Genomic DNA, 20257 nt, shown 5'->3' with positions numbered 1-20257 from the left:
GCAGTGGGCTCTGGGAGCATCAGGATAGGGGTTAATACATTTTATTAGAGTGGCGGTGGGCTCCGGGAGTGGCAGGATAGGGGTTAATACATTTATTAGAGTGGCGGTGGGCTCCGGGAGTGGCAGGATAGGGGTTAATACGTTTATTAGAGTGGCGGTGGGCTCCAGGAGCGGCGGTTTAGGGGTTAATAACTTTAGTTGCGGTGTGGTCCGTGAGCAGCGGGATAGGGGTAAAACAGTGTAGTATAGTGTGGGTGTTTGGTGACAGTATACCAATAAAGCTGGGAAAAAGCTGAAGAGCAGCGAGATCGATGACTGTCAGGTGCGCGGCTTTTTGACAGCTTTTTTGGTAACTTTGGAGAACGTATTTAGGTCCTCTGCAGCGAAGTAAGGCGATCTTAGGCGAGCGTATTGGTGCCGTTGAATGCAAGTAAGTTGACGGCTTGATCAGTAGATGCCTATGTGACTATATTGTAATAATACTTGTCCTTAGATTTATATCCAAACAGTATTTTTGATGGTACTGCGGGGATCAAGAATTCTTGGAAAAAACAGTACTGAACATTTTCGTCAGTTTATTTGAATTTTAGCACAACACATTCACACAATATATTTCAGTAATTGGAGCATATTTGTTATATTTGTTTCAGTAGTAATTGGCTTATTTATGCTTTTTCAAAATACTATAGTAAATTTATTATTTTAATAAATTCTATTCTTTTAAAATAGTACCATTTTATGATGGGAAATATATATTCTGTGTGAAGATTTCATCAATACATAGCACTTGTAACCTTTCACTAAATCAAAAGCCAAGTTTGGCAAGTGATTTTGACGCAGGTTTCTAAATGTTTTGGAGTAATATTAACCTGTTAGCCTAATATATTTCACAAGCAACCAGGCACTAGGGATATCAAAATTGTACTTGCCAAAATAGATTTCTCAAAATAAATGTGAAAAACATCACTTTCCCTAGAAGTACACAGGTGCGATATACTTGTATGCCAATAAAAAAAGACAGAATAATTCTGGTATGCTGGATAGGACAACTATGTTAATAAAATATAAGTCCTAACAATTAGAAATATTTTATTATAAGAAGGTTCATGGTTAGCCAAGAATAATGATCATAGTTTAAAGGGATAGTAAAGTTGAAATTTAACTTTTATGATGCAGACAGAGCATGCAATTTTAAACACCTTTCCAATTTACTTCTACTATCAAATTTGCATTGTTCTCTTTGTATTCTTTGTTGAAAAGCATGCCTAGGTAGGTTCAGTAGCAGCAGTGCAGTACCAGTATTTAGCTGGTGAATGGTGGCTGCACATACATGGCTCTTGTAATTGACTCACTTATTGTAGTGTATCGCTACTATTGAGACTAATTAGGTTTACTCTTCAACAAAGGATATCAGTAAACAAAGAAAATTTGTTAATAAAAGTGAACTAGAATGTTATTTAAACCTGATTCTCTTTGTGAATCGCAAAATTAAATTTTGACTTTACTGCCCCGTTAATATGCCAAAACTTAGAATATTACATACTAATGGTAAACTTATACTTAGCCATACTAAAATATAGTGCAGTTTTCCCAACCCCCCCTACAATGGTATAAAGTGATTGCTTAAATCAGCCCAGGAGCTCAATGACATCTGGCATCTGATTGGACACAGCAAAAAAAAAGACATAATAAAAATACTTGCAACATGCATTTCAAGGAGTGTGATTGTGGAGTTTACTGCATAATTATGCTAACAAAATAACAATATTAAATACTTATTAAAGGGACAATCTACTTTAAAATAGTTTTTGTTTAAAAAGATAGATAATTCCTTTGTTACCTATTCCCCAGTTTTACCATGGCTGAAACAGACTGCAGAATTAACCTCTCAATTAGATTGGTGCACTCGTTCATACCTTAGCTTGGTCATTGGATTTGAGAGTACTTGTAGATAACAAGCTAAAGATGGGTGCACAATGTAGGGCAGCGGCTTCTAAGGTTAATAAGCTACTAGCATGTATTGAAAGAGGCATTGATACAAGGGAGGAAAGCATAATTCTGTCACTATATAAATCCCTGGTAAGACCTCACCTTGAGTATGGAGTGCAGTTCTGGGGACCAATCTCTAAAAAAAGACATTGCAGAATTAGAAAAAGTCCCAAAGAAGGACCACAAAACTAATAAGGGGAATGGAGAATTTAAGCTATAAGGAGAGGTAAGCCAAACTGGGTCTGTATCTAAATAGATATATATTTTACCAAAAAAATATCATATATGTAAAGAAATATGTATTTAAGAATAAATAAATGATATTCTGCTATCTGAAGAATATTGGAAAGTGAAATAATAATATTTGGTATATGGTTTGTGATTTGATTTCCCGACTTGTTGGATGTTAGTTTTTCCCCCCCACTTTTCGCTCTCCATTGGCGACTATAGGAGAAAATTTTAATATGGTCACAATATTGTAACTTTGACTTTTTGCCCGTGCCGGGGTAGCGCTTTACCGCAAACCTTTGACTTTCAACTTTTAATACGCACGGTATCTGATGCCTGCAAAAAGCCAAAGTCGAGCACAGTTAGTGTATGAGGGGGAGCGATAAATAGCAATCCACTCATAATCTAGCCCTATGTACTTAAAAAACCTATTAGGGCTTGACTTACAATCCTTTGCAATTATTCTTTTATTTTAAATTTTGACTGATTTGATTGCTTTTTTTGCATGCTTTATTACATTCCTTATATATTTGGAGTCTGTACTATTTTCTTTAAATAATTTAAATGCCCTACAAGTTTTCCTAATTTCTCTTAACGCATTTTTATTTAGCCACCTAGGCTTGGATTTATTTTTTTAGTTTTATAACCATGTGGTATGTGTTGATGTGTATATTTATTTAGCTGTCTGTAATGATTCTCTTCTGGTGCTGGCGGGAGGTGTGGGAGGGAATCCGGGAGGCAGGAGGGCGGTCCAGCAGCAAAGTGGGGTGGGAGGAGGGATGCAGTGGAAGTGGGATGGTGCAAAAAATGAATAGGAGGGATGGGGACTCGGGGACCTACACTAAAGAATAAAAGTGAGGTGGGGGTGTGATGGAGTCCCTAACTAACAATTGCAGGAGGGAGGAGGTGGGGGAACTACTACACTACAGAAAAACAGATTTTTATATATTTTTTTTTTTAAAGTGTGTTTTATAGGTACTGGCAGGCAGCTGCCAGTACTTAAGATGGCGGGCACTAGTTAGAGGGGGAGGGTTAGAGAGCTGTTTGGGGGGATCAGGGAGGTTGGAGGGTAAGGGGGGGTCCTACACTGCATAAAGAAATATATATTTATATATATATATATATATATATATATATATATATATATATATATATATAAAAATAAAAATAATTTAAAAAAAATCAACTTAAATTTTCATATTGGCAGACTGCCTGCCTGTACCTAAGATGGGGATGACCATTGGGGGGTGAGGAAGGGAAGAGAGCTGTTTGGGAGGGATCAGGTAGGGATCAGTGGGTGGGAAGTGTCAGGTGGGAGGTTAATCTCTACACTAAAGCTAAAATTAACCTTACAACCTACTTAATTAACTCCTTTCCTGACGGAAATAATAGATGTGTGGTGCGCAGCTGCAATTAGTGGCCTTCTAATTACCAAAAAACAAAGGCAAAGCCATATATGTCTGTTATTTCTAAACTAAGGGGATCCCAAAGAACCTTTTCAACCATTTGTGCCATGATAGCACAAGTGGTATGTAAAAAATTTCAGTGACAAACCCAAAGGATATGGTGGCATAAAATAGACCCAAATGGACCTAGATCAATACCTTGGGTTGTCTACTTAAAAAATATATATAGTTTTGAGAGATAAATAAATAAAAAAAAGGCTCTATTTCTGTTTAAATGGAGTAATATAAAAATGCTAACAATTCTCCTGTATTTTGGGCGTTATTCTCTAAAAGTTAGTAAAGGGTTTAAATTACAAGAAAAGGAAGCAAATACATAATGAAAGTATAAAGTTGTTTTACTATGTTTAATTCAACATTTTGTCCATAGACTAGATTACAAGTGGTGTGCTAATTGTTATGCGCAAGCAAAAATGGGTTTATCGAGGCTCTGCCATCGTCAGAAGTAGCACGGTATTGAAAGTAAATTGAACGCAATTGAATTTACCACGCACCAGGATAGTGCAATCACACAGCTCTGGTTAACTATTATGCAAGACAAAAAAAGTTGCTCAAAACATATCAAAAATACATTTTTAAACATGAAAAATCACAATGCTTATATATTTGCTCTAATATTACATTAATTATTATTTTTTATCGCTTAAGTGATAATCTAGGGCATTAACATCTGCATGTCAGAGATAGCAAGCACACTTAATCCCTTGCAAAATACACTTGTATGGGGGGTGCTCAGTCAAATGCATGTGTTATATTGCTCGAGCTATGTGCTGTGGGTGCGCTAAGTTGATGGTGCACTAGAAATAGTGGAGTTCTGTGCTATTCTATTAATTATATTTTACGTCAAGTGTTAAAAAGCACTAAATTTACAGCTCTGTTTTGGAACTGCCTTTGAACTTAACACTTGACCACTAAGTGCACAATAAGCACACTAATAGCGCTGCCTGCTTTATCCAATAAGTATAGCGTGCAAAAAAGGTTTTAGCCTTTGGTTAAAATATTTAGCCATCCACTTTTAATACCAGATTCTGCATCAATTGCGCCCCGCTTGTAATCTAGCCCTTTATATCACAATTTCAATGCATTTATTGTCCCTTCAAGCCACCAAATATTGTCATGTCTAAATAGTGCTCTTCAAATGAAAAATACATTGTTTTCGTTTAAAGGGATACGAAACCCAACATTTTTCTTTCAGGATTCAGATAGAGCATACCAATATAAACAGCTTTCCTGTTTACTTCTATTATCAATTTTGCTTCATTCTCTTGGTATGCTTTGTTAAAGGAGCAGCAATGCATTACTAGGAGCTAGATGACAGATCAAGTGGGCCACTAACAGGGGGCATATATTTGCAGTCACCAATCAGCAGCCAGCTCCCAGTAGTGCATTAATATTCCTGAGACTACCTAGGTATTCTTTTCAACAAATGATACAAACAAAAGGAAAATAGTTAATAGAAGAAGTAAATTGGAAAGTTGTTTAAAATTGTATGATCTATCTGAAACACAAAAGTTAAGTTTTATGTCCATTTAATGTCTTTTTAAAATTTAACTTTTACAAACCAATTTGTCTCTGACCTCATATATCAATCCTAACTAATTTAAAGGACCAATAAACACAGTAGATTTGCATAATCAACAAATGCAAAATAACAAGACAATGCAATAGCAATAAGGGGCCGATTTAACAAAACAGACAATCGACCCCAATGCATCTGTTTCCGCGCGATCCTTCAGGCTCGCCGGAAACAGGAGTTAAGAAGCAGCGAGTTAAGAAGCCGCGATTATAACACATCAATGCATTCTTTAACAATACAAAAATATAACCGCTAAGTTTATTTGATTTTTTTTGTAAGTTTTTGTATCTATATATATTCCTACCATTTCCATGATAACTCCTCCCGACCTCTACTTCCTATGTTTCTGTGCTGTGACATATAGAGCGGACCCACCCGCTCTATACGTATCTCAAAAGCCTGTTCTCAAAGATCCTTTGAAATACGCATGCACGAGTCAGCACGCTCAAAGTCTACTGCGCATGCGCTTCTCAGTGAAACCAGTCTCCAATGTGCATGAGTTAGAAACATAGTACTCAATGAATAACTATAATGTATTCATTCAGTACTATGTTATGCACGAAAGAGCCGTCCGTAAAAGCCGATGATGTTTTGAGGTTGTTCCAAAAGAAATAGAATGCGCATGCACGAAACGGGAACGTGCTCTGAATAAAATATGGAGAATAAAACAATAGCAAATTTGCAGAATAAGAAGGAGGCGGATGACATAGATTGACGGGCGCCTAATGGCCAGATTTTCAGTTGGCTATTCAGAAAACATGACTAAGATTGAAAAAAAAAAATATATATATAACGGGTTAAATTTAGGCAGCATAAAAAATCAATTTATTACGGCGATAACTTTATTTACACATAAATTGGAAAATAATGATGACTGAAACTCATATTATTTTTGGCAAAGAATGTTATTGTAGATCGAAAACCAGGTAAGTTTACCTTCACTTTAACTCATACGCCTCCTCTAAAGCGGCTGATTGGCTGCCAGACATTGATAAAGACCGCTGCTCCATAACTTCTCTGCCTGCTCTGAGGAGGCAGACAAAAATCAACCCGGTCGAATATGATCGGGTTGATTGACACCCCCTGCTAGAGGCCGTTTGGCCGTGAATCTGCAGGGGGTGGCATTGCACCCTGCAGTTCACAAGAACTGCTGGTGCAATAATAAATGTCGACAGAGTATGCTGTTGGCATTTATCGATGTGCAGCGGACATGATATGCTACATCGTATCATGTCCTCTCGCACTTTGATAAATATGCTCCGATGTCTGAACTTCAAATGAGTAGTAGATTTTTTTTCTGACAATTTTAAAAGTTATGTCTGTTTCCACTCCCCGTGTACCATGTGACAGTCATCAGCCAATCACAAATGCATACACGTACCATGTGACAGCCATCAGCCAATCACAAATGCATACTCGTTTATTCTGTGAATTCTTGCACATGCTCAGTAGGAGCTGGTGACTCAAAAAGTTTAAATATAAAAAGATTGTGAACATTTTATTAATGGAAGAAAATTGGAAAGTTGTTTAAAATTGCATGCTCTATCTGAATAATGAAAGTTGAATTTTGACTTGAGTGTCCCTTTAAACCAAATACTAAATTTAGTATCAAATGCCAGCCATGATTGGACTGTATAATAGATCTAGGCTGAGCTTGCCCAGTATTCTACTATAACTGTTCATTTTGGAATGCGTTCTCCATAACTAGCACAGAGACAGAATGCACAGATCATGAAAGCAACACAAATATTAATATTCCTATTATCTCTTTGTTCTTTTATGTCTGCTGAAAGCACAAACTGTTCTGTATCCCGGAGCTCTGTGGTTAATAGGATAGGGTGAATCCTATTAGAGTGAGCACTCTGCCATGGACCTGCAGGGTATGTTATCCCGTCCAAAACAAATTCCATAATGGTTGCCTGCATGTGATAACAAATGTTTTATTCAATTATTTAACATATTTAAACATGGTATATTATACTACAGCAATTTAAATAAAGCAAAGCATGGAAAACAAAGCCTATAATATGTTTTTGGCTGTCATCCACTTCTGAGTGTTGCAAAAAAATATGGATTTTTATTTATGATATACAGAACAACTATATGATGTTATGTTTGTTACTGTGCAGCTTTTGGGAGGCTTTGCCATCGCAGTAGTGAAACTTACATATCAAGTTGTCAAATACTAACACAAAGTGTATTTTTGTGCATAACTCCACCTGTAAGATAACTGAAAAAGGAAAATGTTAACCCCCTTAACGACCAAGGACGTGCCAGGCATGTCCTTAGGGGTTTCAAGTGCTGGAAACAATTGTGATTGCTTCCTGCTGCTTTCAGGGTATTACAGTGATGCCTCGATATTGAGGCATCCTGCAATACCACTCTGTGGCCCTCTCTGCATTGGCCAGCGATGGTGCCGTAGGAGGGATAGCAGGGAGGCGGGTGGGCAGCCCATCGCTGAAGGAGTTCCGGGGAGCAGTGAAAAAAGGTCCGGGAGCGTGTGTGAGGGGGCGGGAGCATGCACGAGGGGGCGGGACCACGTAAGGGGGCAGGAGCGGGAGGGACCGCTACACTATGGAAAATCTTTAGTGAAAGGGAAGGAGGGAGTGGGCTGGATAAGGGTGGGTAAAGGGATCTGGGAGGGGGGGCAGCTACACTACAGAAAAATTGGGTTTTTAATTTTTTTTTTATAAACCCCCCCCCTAATATTTAGCAAACTGGGTACTGGCAGACAGCTGCCAGTACCCAAGATGGTGGCTAATAGGTAGAGGGGGGAGGGTTAGAGAGCTGTTTGGGGTGGGGATCAAGGAGGTTGGGAGGTAAGGGGGGATACTACACTGCAGAAAATATTTATAAAAACCCTTTTATTTTTATAATGTGTGTGTATTTGTGTGTGTGTGTGTGTGCGCATGTGTTATTGTTTGTGTTGTGTGTTAATGCTTGTGTTGTGTATGTGTGTGTGCCCGCATGTGCATATGTGTTAATATTTGTGTTGTGTGTGTGCACGCATGTATTAATGTTTGTGTTGTGTGTGTGCACGTGTGTTAATGCTTGTGTTGTGTATGTGTGTGTGCCCGCATGTGCATATGCTTGTGTGTGTATATGTGTGTGTATGCATGTGTTAATATTTGTGTTGTGTGTATATGTGTGGGAGTGTGCTCATGTGTTAATGTTTGTGTTGTGTGTGTGTGTGTGTGTGCACGTGTGCTAATGCTTGTGTTGTGTGAGCCTGTGTGTGCCAGCATGTGTGTATATGTTTGTGTTGGGTGTGTGTGTGTATATTTATGTGTGTGCTCGTGTGTTAATGCTTGTGTTGTGTGAGTGTGTGTGCCCGTATGTGCTTATGCTTGTGTGTGTATATTTATGTGTGTGTGTGAGTTATTGTTTGTGTTATGTGTGTGAGTGTGTGCTTATGCTTGTGTTGTGGGTATATGTGTTTGTGTGCAAGTGTGTTAATGTTTGTGTTGTTTGTGTGTACGCGAGTGTTAATGCTTGTGTTGTGTGTTTGTGTATATGTATGTGTGCAAGTGTGTTAATGCTTGTGTTGTGTGGGTGTATGTGTGTGTGTACACGTGTGATAATGCTTGTGTTGTGTGTGTGTACACGTGTGATAATGCTTTAGTTGTGTGTGTGTACACGTGTGTTAATGCTTGTGTTGTGTGTGTGTACGCAAGTGTTAATGCTAGTGTTGTGTGTACGCGTGTTAATGCTTGTGCTGTGTGTGTGTGTACGCGTGTTAATGCTAGTGTTGTGTGTGTAAGCGTGTGCTAATGCGCGCAAGTGTTTATGCTTGTGTTATGTGTCATTATCAACTAATAGAGATTTTAACCCCTTAGTGACCAGACCATTTTTCAATTTTCTTACCATTAAGGACAAGAGCTGTTTTTACATTTTTGCGATGTTTGTGTTTAGCTGTAATTTCTCTCTTACTCATTTACTGTACCCACATATATTATATACTGTATTTCTCGCCAACAAAAGGACTTTCTAAATATACCATTATTTTCATCATATCATATAATTTACTACAAAAACAATAATAAAATATGATGAAAAAAATTAAAAAAACACTTTTTCTAACTTTGACCCCCAAAATCTGTTACACATCTACAACCCCCAAAAAACACCCGTAGTAAATAGTTTCTAATTTTTGTTCTGAGTTTAGAAATACCCAATGTCTACATGTTCTTTTCGTTTTTTGTAAGTTATAAGGCAATAAGTTCAAGTAGCACTTTGCAATTTTCAAACCATTTTCTTTCAAAATTAGCGCTAGTTACATTGTAACACTGATATCTGTCAGGAATCCCTGAATATCCCTTGACATGTATATATATTTTTATAGTAGATAACCCAATGTATTGATCTAGGCCCATTTTGGTATATTTCATGCCACCATTTCACTACCAAATGTAATCAAATAAAAAAAATTGTTAGCTTTTTCACAAACTTCAAGTTCTCACTGAAATTATTTACTAACAGCTTGTGCAATTATGGCACAAATGGTTGTAAATGCTTCTCTTGGATCCCAATTGTTCAGAAACAGCAGACATATATGGCTTTGGCATTGCTTTTTGGTAATTAGAAGTCCGCTAAATGCCGCTGTGCACCACACTTGTATTATGCCCAGGAGTGAAAGGGTTAATTAGGTACAAACATTAACACATGCGCACACACACACATATACGCACACAAGCATATGCACACGCGGGCACAGACACACAACACAAGCATTAACACATGCATGCACACACATATATATACACACACAAAACAAACATTAACACACAAGCATAAGCACACGCGGGCACATGCACACACACAATATATGCACGAAAGTATGTGGACATCTGACCATCACACCTGGTTGGACATCCAATTAAAAAACTATGGGCATTAATATGGAGTTATGGATACCAGTCACAACTCTTCTGGGAAGGCTTTTCACAAGATTTTGGAGTGTGCCTGTGCCTATGCAGCCAAAAGAAAATTTGTGAGGTCAGGCACTGATGTTGGACGAGAAGGTCTGACTCACAATCTGCATTCCAATTCATCCCAAAGGTGTTTAATGAGGTTGAGGTCAGGGTTCTGTGCAGGCCATTTGAATTCTTTCACACCAATCTTGTTAAACCATGTCTTCATGGACTTTGCTTTTTGCACGGGCACAGTCATGTTAGAACAGGAAATGGCCTTCCTCAATCGATTACTACAAAGTTGGAAGCACCCATTTGTCTAAAATCCTATAGCATTAAGGTGACCCTTCAATGAAACTAAGGAACATAGCCATGACCCTAAAGATTCTCCATCAGACTGCCAGATAGTAAAATGTGATTCATCACTCCAGAGAACACATTTCCAATGCTCCCAAGTCTAGTGGCAGCTTGCTTTACATGAGTCTATGTTTATTATTGTTGATGTTGATGTGAGGCTTATCTACAGCTGCTCACCCCTGGAAACCCATTTCATGAAGCTCAAAACACACAGTTATTCTGCTGATATTACTCCCAGAGGCAGTTGGGAAATCTTTAGTGAGTAATACAACAGATGATAGGTGATTTTTATAGGTGCTATATGCTTTAGCATGCAGCAGCCCTACTCTGTAAGTTTGTGTTGTCTACCACTTTGTGCCTGGGCTGTTTCTAGATGGTTCCACTTCACAATAATAGAACTTACATCTGACTGGGGCAGGTCTAATAGGACAAAAATTTCCAGAACGGGTGGTAAGTTGACATCCGATGACAGTGCCATATTTAATGCCAATGAGCTCTTCAGTATGAACAATTGTACTGCCAATGTTTGTATATGGATATTTCATGGCTATGTTCTTGATTTTATGTACCTGTTAGCAATGTGTATGACAGAAACACCTGTCAATAAGTCAATAATTATTAGAAGTGTCCACATACTTTTGACCATAAAGGGTATTTTTCTTGGAACAGTAGATTTGGGTCCAGCAGGGAATCAGTTAAAGCAGATGCATGAATCATGTGAATGGGTGTGTTTAAGAGCTATTATAATGCAAGCATAAGATGCATGGGCTGGTACACAGCCCCAATGAAAATTTAGCAAAATACATTTGTACCAGTAAGTTGAGTCATGCAGACCCAATGGCAAAATTATTAGTATTGCATAGATAGAGTCATGACTAGAAGGCTTGGAGCCATGGATATTTTGTGAGTGGGTAGAAAATGAAGTGGCCATGATTTGGCAATCTAAGGGTGGGGTAGGGCATTATGGGAGGGGCATTGCTAAGCCTCCCTAGGTTAACTTACAGAAACAGGCACAGAACTCCCAAACTATAACAATACTGCAAGATACAAGGTGATTGGGAGCTTATAATACTCTTTCTTTATATATATATATATATATATATATATATATATATATACCAGCAAACTATTATGTTTCTAATAATTGTCCACAGTGAAATAATGTGTAAACCAGCAAATAATTTGGAGCACTTAAAGAAAGTTTAATCCTTTAAGTTTACACTTGGTGTAGACCTTAATGCTTACAAAGCAAAAATGTCAAACCAGATTCTATGAGAAAAGGATTAGCATTGATTTGTTGACATCTTGGCCCCAAGTTATCAAAGTCTGGCGGACCTGATCCGACAGTACGGATCAGGTCCGCCAGACTTCGCTGAATACGGCAAGCAATACGCTCGCCGTATTCAGCATTGCACCAGCAGCTCACAAGAGCTGCTGGTGCAACGACGCCCCCTGCAGACTCACGGCCAATGGGCCGCCAGCAGGGGGGTGTCAATCAACCCGATTGTACTCGATCGGGTTAATTTCCAGCGATTCCTGTCCGCCTGCTCAGAGCAAGCGGACAGGTTATGGAGCAGCGGTCTTTGCGACCGCTGCTTCATAACTGCTGTTTCTGGCGAGCCTGCTCCATTCGGAGCTTGATACATATGCCCCCTTGAGTGCATCTTGAATGTTTAGTATAAGGAGTTGCAATTTCCTGTTAGCTGTTGATAAACCGATTTAATAAATATTTTATTTTGCTGGTTAGTCAGTATTTTTACCAACAGTGGTCTTGGTAATAACTGATTGTTCTTGTAAATTTGTTAGACACTTATTTAAAATGATCCCGCAATGGGCTCCTGTCTCTGCGTTCCACATGAAGAAATGCTGATGTCAGTTAATACTGCTCTCCCTAGGTGCATGTGGCTGCGTGCTGTGCTCATTTAAAGGGACCATGTACACTCACAGGAACTCCCATTTAAATTGCTCTAGGTGTATGATATCATCTATTCAGCCCATCACTCTAGGCTGAGTTATTGTGAGGCTTACCTTGTTCGTGTGCCTGCTGAGTCCCCAACTGTTACTTACCCTATATCCGTGCTTTCTGTATCAGTGGCAGCTACCTGAATATTGCTGTACCAGCTGTACTTACCTGGTATCCTGTGGAAATCCAACCAATAGTACCCACTGGATATCCTGTGCCTGCTGCACCTACCTGATATCCTATGGCAACCTCACCGACAGTACCCTCTGGGTATCCTGTGCCTGCTAAGTCTCCTGTACTTGCTGTATCGGTGGCAGCTTAACTGAATCATGTTATCACTACTGCATCTATCTGGTATCTTGTGCCGGCCTGTCCACCTATACCTGCTGGACATTGCTTTTACCTTCCCCCCTTATTACCTACAGTAGTTGGTCGACTGATCTCATGGTACCTGACCTTTGGCCTGTTCCTGGACTTTTGTTTTAATATAGATTACTTTATTAGTTTTGTTTCTCTTGCTTTAATAAAAATACTTTACTGTATATCTATTCATGCTTGTTGAGTTCCATTAACCCAGAATTCTCACAAAATTTAGTGTAAAATTATTTTCCCATAGAGGATTCTTACTATATACTAAGTCAAAAGATAAACTGCTTTTTTTTCAGCAGCTATTTACCGCACTACCACCAATTCATTCTTGCTCTAAAGATAGTAATCAGGACTCCATGAAATGTACACAAGTATAACAAGTGTACACTGGCATTTGCTTTGATATTACTCATAAGTATATAAGACATGATAATTAGACAACTTAAATGTTGTAGTCAGTCTAATTATTTCACACACGATTAGGTATAATAGAGCATCAAGAGATAATTATTTAGATAAAATATGATCCTTCTGAGTTCTTTACCTTTTCTACATGAGAGAAAATAATTTCAATATTCGCTTTTTGTACCAAATTAAAATGTTTACTTAAAGGGACAGAAAACCCTTTTTTTTCTTTCATGATTCAGATAGAACATACAAATTTAAACAATTTCCTATTTTACTTCTAATATCAAATTTTCTTTGTTTTCTTGTTATCCTTTGTTGAAAACAGGAAGGTAATTTCAGGAGTGTGCACGTGTCTGCAGCTATATCTGACAACAGTTTTGCAACAATGTTATACATTAGCAAGAGCACTAGATGGCAGCACTATTTCCTGTCATGTAGTGCTTCAGACATGTAAACGCTACCTATGTAGATATCCCTTCAACAAAGAATAACAAGAGAATAAAGCAAATTTGATAATAGAAGTAAATTGGAAACTTTTTTTAAATTGTATTTTCTATCTGATTCAAGAAAGAAAAAAATTGGGTTTTATGTCCTTTTAATATTGAATAATCTTTTGCTTTCTGTTTACTTCTATTTTTTGAGACTCAAAAAAATGTGAATTTGTTTTTCTGATCAACTGAGGAAACTGTGTAATTTTGGATGTTTAAGTAACAATGAAAAAAAAAATATAATATGCAAAGGATTAGAGTATAACCTGCAATATGAAAAAGTTGAAAGAGTAGTGTATGTTGGGTGCAGTGTGACTTTAGGGGTGGTAATTAAAAATATATGCTTTAGCGAGATGTGGGGGTATATTGCTTAAAATTTCCCCTGCTGCAATGATTATATCAATTTTAATTATCTTAAAAATGAACCCAAGAGAACTGTGATCACATTAACCCTTTAGCGTTCAGATAGAGATGCAAAGCATTGCACTAACACTAAGTTGCAATCTTTCATGGCAGCTAAGAAGTTAACTTTAGAAAACTGCTCTTGTTAACAAAGGTAAAGTCATCAGAGATTCCCCACCTGAGGAAGGGCCCTAAGCAGGTGGATGAGTCATGCAGTTTAGCTGCCATTTCTACAGCAGGGCATATTGACTCCTGGTTCATGGCCAGACAGCTGGTCCTAAGGTTTAAACTACATTGACTCACGATATAGACATTCCAGGAAGAGAATACAGAAGATAATGAACAGCAAAGAAATAAAAATAGAAATCTGCAGAATGTGCAAATATCCCAGTGGGTGTTGGTTCGTCTAAGAAGCGACATAACACTTTGCGGTAAACGGCTCCTTTGAAGCATTTTGTGGCTTTTCATCAACATTGGCAACAGCAAATTTACTCTGTTAACAAAACAAAGGAATGGAGATTAACCTTTGAGTTTTATAATTCCCAGGTAAACTTTTTTTCTATTTTATGTTTCTGGTATGCTGCACTAAATACACACATTTTTCATTATGTTTTGTTAACTTTAGCAAAAAGAAGAAAAAAACAAACAACAGCTTTTATAGTTTTGCATAATTAATCCCTTGGCTTCCACAGAAACCCACTCTGATAGCGAATCATTATATAACCACATGTGAGATCCATGCATTCTTAGAAAGCACATTGCATGTGGACATTTATAATGAGATGCCCATACACGCATGACTGACATGATACACACTATTGACTGCTCTCTGAGCTGGTGTTTGAATGGGGGGGGGGGGGGTGGACATGGTACTTACATAGGGTTGCCAACTCAGCCATGTTTTACTGGACACATGAGTTACACATGCTGCAGGGTGTGCAGGAAGGAACACTGTGTTTCTGGGCAGCACTTTTCATATTCCTCTCTGCACTTCCTGTGTAATTCATAAGTGTCCAGGAAAACATGGCTGTGTGGCAACCCTATACGTACATCTGAGAGATTTATATATATAATGTACTTGTATCAGTAAAAATGTTTCTTTTCAGAGATTAAATGAACATTTCAGTTTTGATCATTATGTCCCTTTAACTACCAACACCCCATCACCAGCTGACCTTCTTAATAGAGGGCCCTGGTACAGATTTTTTTTTGGGGGGGCCCCTCAAAGATAACTCAGTAGTAAGCAATACAATAGCAATGATATACATGCTGCTCTGTATAATGATTTTGTGGATAGATAGACAACCTGCTCTAATAAAAGGCTCCCCTGCATTAGGATTGTACACATTCTGCACCACACCTATGTGTAGACTGGCTGCTATAGATTCCCCCAGCATTTGGGCCCTGGTGCCGCTGCGCCTACTGCATCAATGGTAGTTCTGCAGCTGATCCCATGTAGCCTCCTCAGGGTTTACTTTTGAAAACTAAGGGCTAGATGAATTTAGTATTTTAAAATGAGCTGCTACTGCCATGTCAGAGGTGAGGGAAGGCATTATTATAGGCTCTGTAGCTACTTTGAGTTAGGCATTCGTTAGTGAAACAAATGCCAAAAATGTCTACTGTCTCTGGCATTCAATTCATTTTGGAATCAGAGTAAAAGTGCAAATATTTGCACATCCCTACGTAGATGTTTTTTTCTTCTTCTGAATTAACCCCTTTCCGCCACTAGGATGTCGCTTTAGCGTCGTTAGGACAGCATAGAATGTCCTAAACGTTTAGCTGTTCTGAAATCTTAGCCGCTTCCTATATGCGATTGTGGGCTGGGGGCACTTCTCCCTGACCCAGTCATATCATTCAAATCACACGATAGCATGAACGATCACATCATTTAAATTTTTACTAACTTGTTTACTTTGTTCCGACGTAGACAAATGAGTCCTGGAAGGAAATAATTAAGAGTATAGAATACAGAGTTGTAATAAAGAATAGGGATGTACATTCGGATCCGAATACGGAAATACGGCTCATGGCCTTCTGATATTTTTGTAGCCAGATTGATAACTGTGCAAATCCCGATCTTTAGAGTGGGGATCTTTTACAAAAATCAATCTGGCTGGAAAAATAGCCAAATGGCACAAGACGCTGCTTGCTTCGGCATTTGGATCCTTACGAAGGATCCAAATGTTCAGCTCTAATAAAGACTGACTTATTTGTTTAAAAGGTTGTGTTTTATACATACATTGGGACATGGAAGAATTTTTTTTTTTTTCATGCTTCAGATAGCATTCTGATAAAAAAACACAACAAAACTTCTGTGATCATAGTCCTATTGTACCTTAACATGATGGTATACTGATGTATGCTCTGGAGTGCGCACAAGTTTAAGCACTATTATCAACAGTGTTTTCCAGAAATTAAGTTTTAGTGAGGGGGGCAAATCTTACAGAGCAATGCAGAGTCAGTATGGGAGGAGGCCGAGCTGCAAGTGTTCTGTGAAGGGCAGTTGGTCTGGGGATGTGGCTTGTTAGTTTTATGGCCTGGCTTGTTAGTTTTATGGCCTGGCTTGTTAGTTTTATGGCCTGACTTGTTAGTTTTATGGCCTGACTTGTTAGTTTTATGACCTTGCTTGTTAGTTTTATGGCCTGACTTGTTAGTTTTATGGGGTGGCTTGTTAGTTTTATGACCTGGCTTGTTAGATTTATGGCGTGGCTTGTTAGATTTATGGGGCCCATTTATCAAGCTCTGGATGGAGCTTGACGACCCGTGTTTCTGGCGGGCCTGCAGGCTCACCAGAAACAGCAGTTATGAAGCAGTGGTCTAAAGACCGCTGCTCCATAACCTGTCCGCCTCCTCTGAGCAGACGGACACACATCACTGAAAATCAACCCGATCGAGTATGATCGGTTGATTGAAACCTCCTTGCTGGCGGCCTTATGGCCGCGAATCTGCAAGGGGTGGCGTTGCACCAGCAGCTGACAAGAGCTGCTGGTGCAATGCTGAATACAGAGAGCGTATTGCTCTCCGCATTCAGCGAGGTCGGATCAGGTCCGCCAGACCTTAGATAAATATCCCACATGGCCTGGCTTTGGCAGAAGAGACAATTGGGTTTAAACAGTCCTTAAAGAAGGAATGATTAGCCCTTTCTTTTTTATGGGACTAAGCTTACAACTTTCCATCATTGCAAGGTCCAGCCTTTTTTCTTCTTAAAGTGTGAGTTGCACAGCACAACCTGGATAACTTTGTTATTTTGAAAGTCACATGGTCTTATTCAATGTTGGCCATAGATATGTTTACATTCTTTCTACAGACTAGTGTTATACATTTTAATCTAAGATTCTGGGAATTTAGGGCACCATGATGCTCTCCCACACCAGCACTGCAATTAATTAGTGAAGCTGCTTCTGATGGTCTCTCTCATCAGCACTGCAGGTAATTAGTGAAGCTGCTTCTGATGGTCTCTCTCATCAGCACTGCAGGTAATTAGTGAAGCTGCTTCTGATGGTCTCTCTCATCAGCACTGCAGGTAATTAGTGAAGCTGCTTCTGATGGTCTCTCTCATCAGCACTGCAGGTAATTAGTGAAGCTGCTTCTGATGGTCTCTCTCATCAGCACTGCAGGTAATTAGTGAGGCTGCTCCTCAGGGCTTTCTCTCATTTCAAAAGCTTGCTCACCATACAAGCTCCTGGTCATGAGCAGGATGTGGCTGCACCTGATTGGCTCAAAGGCCATGTCCTTTTCAGGAGCAGAAATTAATTGTGGCTTTTTAGTGAGTATTTTCCTATATGTTTAACCCTAGAAAAGAAACATTTCTGCAATAAGATGCTCTAATTCTAATTTAAGTATTGCATTAGAATGTTCCTTTAAATAAATCTTGATATAAAAAAAAAATGTTATTGTAATGCCAGTAGCGGACCTACTCAACAAAGGGCCCTGGTGCAATTTTTTTTTTTTGGCCTAAGTAATTAAGTATTCATCAATAGCAGTAACATACATGCTGGCATTTATAATGATTTTGAGAAAGTATAGATAGATCTGCTTGCACTAATAAAAGGTTCCCCTGCATTAGGATTGTACACATTGGCATATGCCTGTGTATAAACGGGTTGCTATAGGGCCACTGCACCTGCTGCACCAATAGTAGTTCCGCCTCTGTGTAATACTGTATGTTTAAGTTTCCCTTGTTTTAATCAATATTGCTATTTAGAGGCTTTGATTAGTGCCCTGCATTATTGCTGTAAATCATCTAATTCTCTGTATTTGTAGCTATTTCTCACCTTAGCTAAAAAAACAAACATTAGAAATGTGCCAAAGGTGAAACAGTTGTTTCTTCTCTCAAAGTGAACTGTATTACTAAATGAACCACAAGAATTTTCCCAGCGCCTGCAACCATAAATGTGCTATCTAAACATGTCAGGACATCAGAGCACGAGAGCACAGCAGCTAGTACATGCCACGCAGGTAACGTTTATTGCAGCATATTTCAGGAGATGATACATGCATTTATATAAAGTGAGATCAATTTCAATCAATCTATTATAATTAATTTAAGGTAATAGTTAAAGCACAAAGATAAACTAAAAATGCAACTTACAGCTATAGAAACACTTAAAAAGTGTCTGTGTTTTATAGGAGAAAAAAAGTAGAATGATAAAAAGTTATTTGGTTGAGATATATTATTGGTGGTTTATTATGGGTGCCGCCATTTTGGAACCTAGGTTTTACTGTAGGTATATGAAGGAGAGTTGCGGCACATGGGTAAATATGTCTGCACTGGAATGCAGTGAAAGCTAGATGTCAACATGGCTGCACCCAAGACTTCAGGGAGGTGGGGAATAACTTCAATACTATGCTTATAAAATGTGTTTATTGTTTAATATCCAATTAATAAGCACATGCACTCATGCCATACAGGTACCTGTGTTATCCCTATAATAAGGGCATCCTCTTAACCAACCAGTCCACCCACTATCACAGAAGCTCCCACAGTATAAACCTTAAGTATTAATACTAACTTCTTGCCCCTTTTCTCTGCCCCACCCTAATACATTAACCTTAAATAAAAGGTCTTCATATTGCATTAGAGTACTCCCACTAATGCATTGACCTACTACCCCACAGGTCCTCATAACACATTAACTCTAATTGTTAATTGCTCTTACCTACCTCACCAGAGCTGTCAAGGGACCACCCCCACATACACAGCACCTCTCAAGAGCAACTATCACTAGCAGTGGTGGTCCACAGCCCACAATGTCCCCTGAGCTCCTTGTCCTGGAAAGCCTCCCGTTTCTGGGATTCATGGGGAGGGTTACAATTATAAAACAACTGGTGTTAAATGCAATGCAAACTTAGAATTGATTTAATGAAAGAGGCTTGTGCTGATTAGCACAAGGTCACAATTAATTGTGCCTGTTATGATGAGTGGCATATCTTGGCTGTCTACATAGGTTTTTTTTTTTTTTTTTCAAGATGTTACAGGTTTTGTTTGAGTTTAGTTCAAATACTAATTAAAACATGCTTACATTGTTATCTACAGTTGTATGGGTTGTTATTAAAGTATTTTAAATTGTCATTTAAAGTTTCCATGATTCAAATGAGGTAATTTTACTTTTTTCTGACAATCTAGTCATACTCGATTTTGTGTGAGTTGAGCTCATGTAGTTGGTATAATGTCTCTTTCAATAGAAGTTCTGAATCCATAGATTTTAACTGCAATGATGCTGACAGTATATGTATGCATATGTATATATATATATATATACTTTGATTGGAGTAGCCGTGTTAGTCCAGAGATTTAGATATCAAAATAACAAGAGTATTGCATTGAGCAATGATACTTTTTTATTGGACTAACTATACATTTATAAGTTGACAAGCTTTTGGAAGAGTTCCTTCCTTTATCAAGTTTAAAGCAATGGTCAGTATTTCTTTAGACTTGATAAAGGAAGTAACTCTTCCAAAAGTTTGTCAACTTATAAATGTATAGTTAGTCCAATAAAAAAAGTATCATTGCTCAATGCAATACTCTTGTTATTTTGATATTTGATTTTTTATATATATATATATATATATATATATATATATATATATATATATATATATAT

This window comes from Bombina bombina, chromosome 1 (assembly GCF_027579735.1).
Source record: "Bombina bombina isolate aBomBom1 chromosome 1, aBomBom1.pri, whole genome shotgun sequence".
Lineage (NCBI taxonomy): Eukaryota > Metazoa > Chordata > Amphibia > Anura > Bombinatoridae > Bombina > Bombina bombina.
This window is presented reverse-complemented; position numbering follows the sequence as displayed.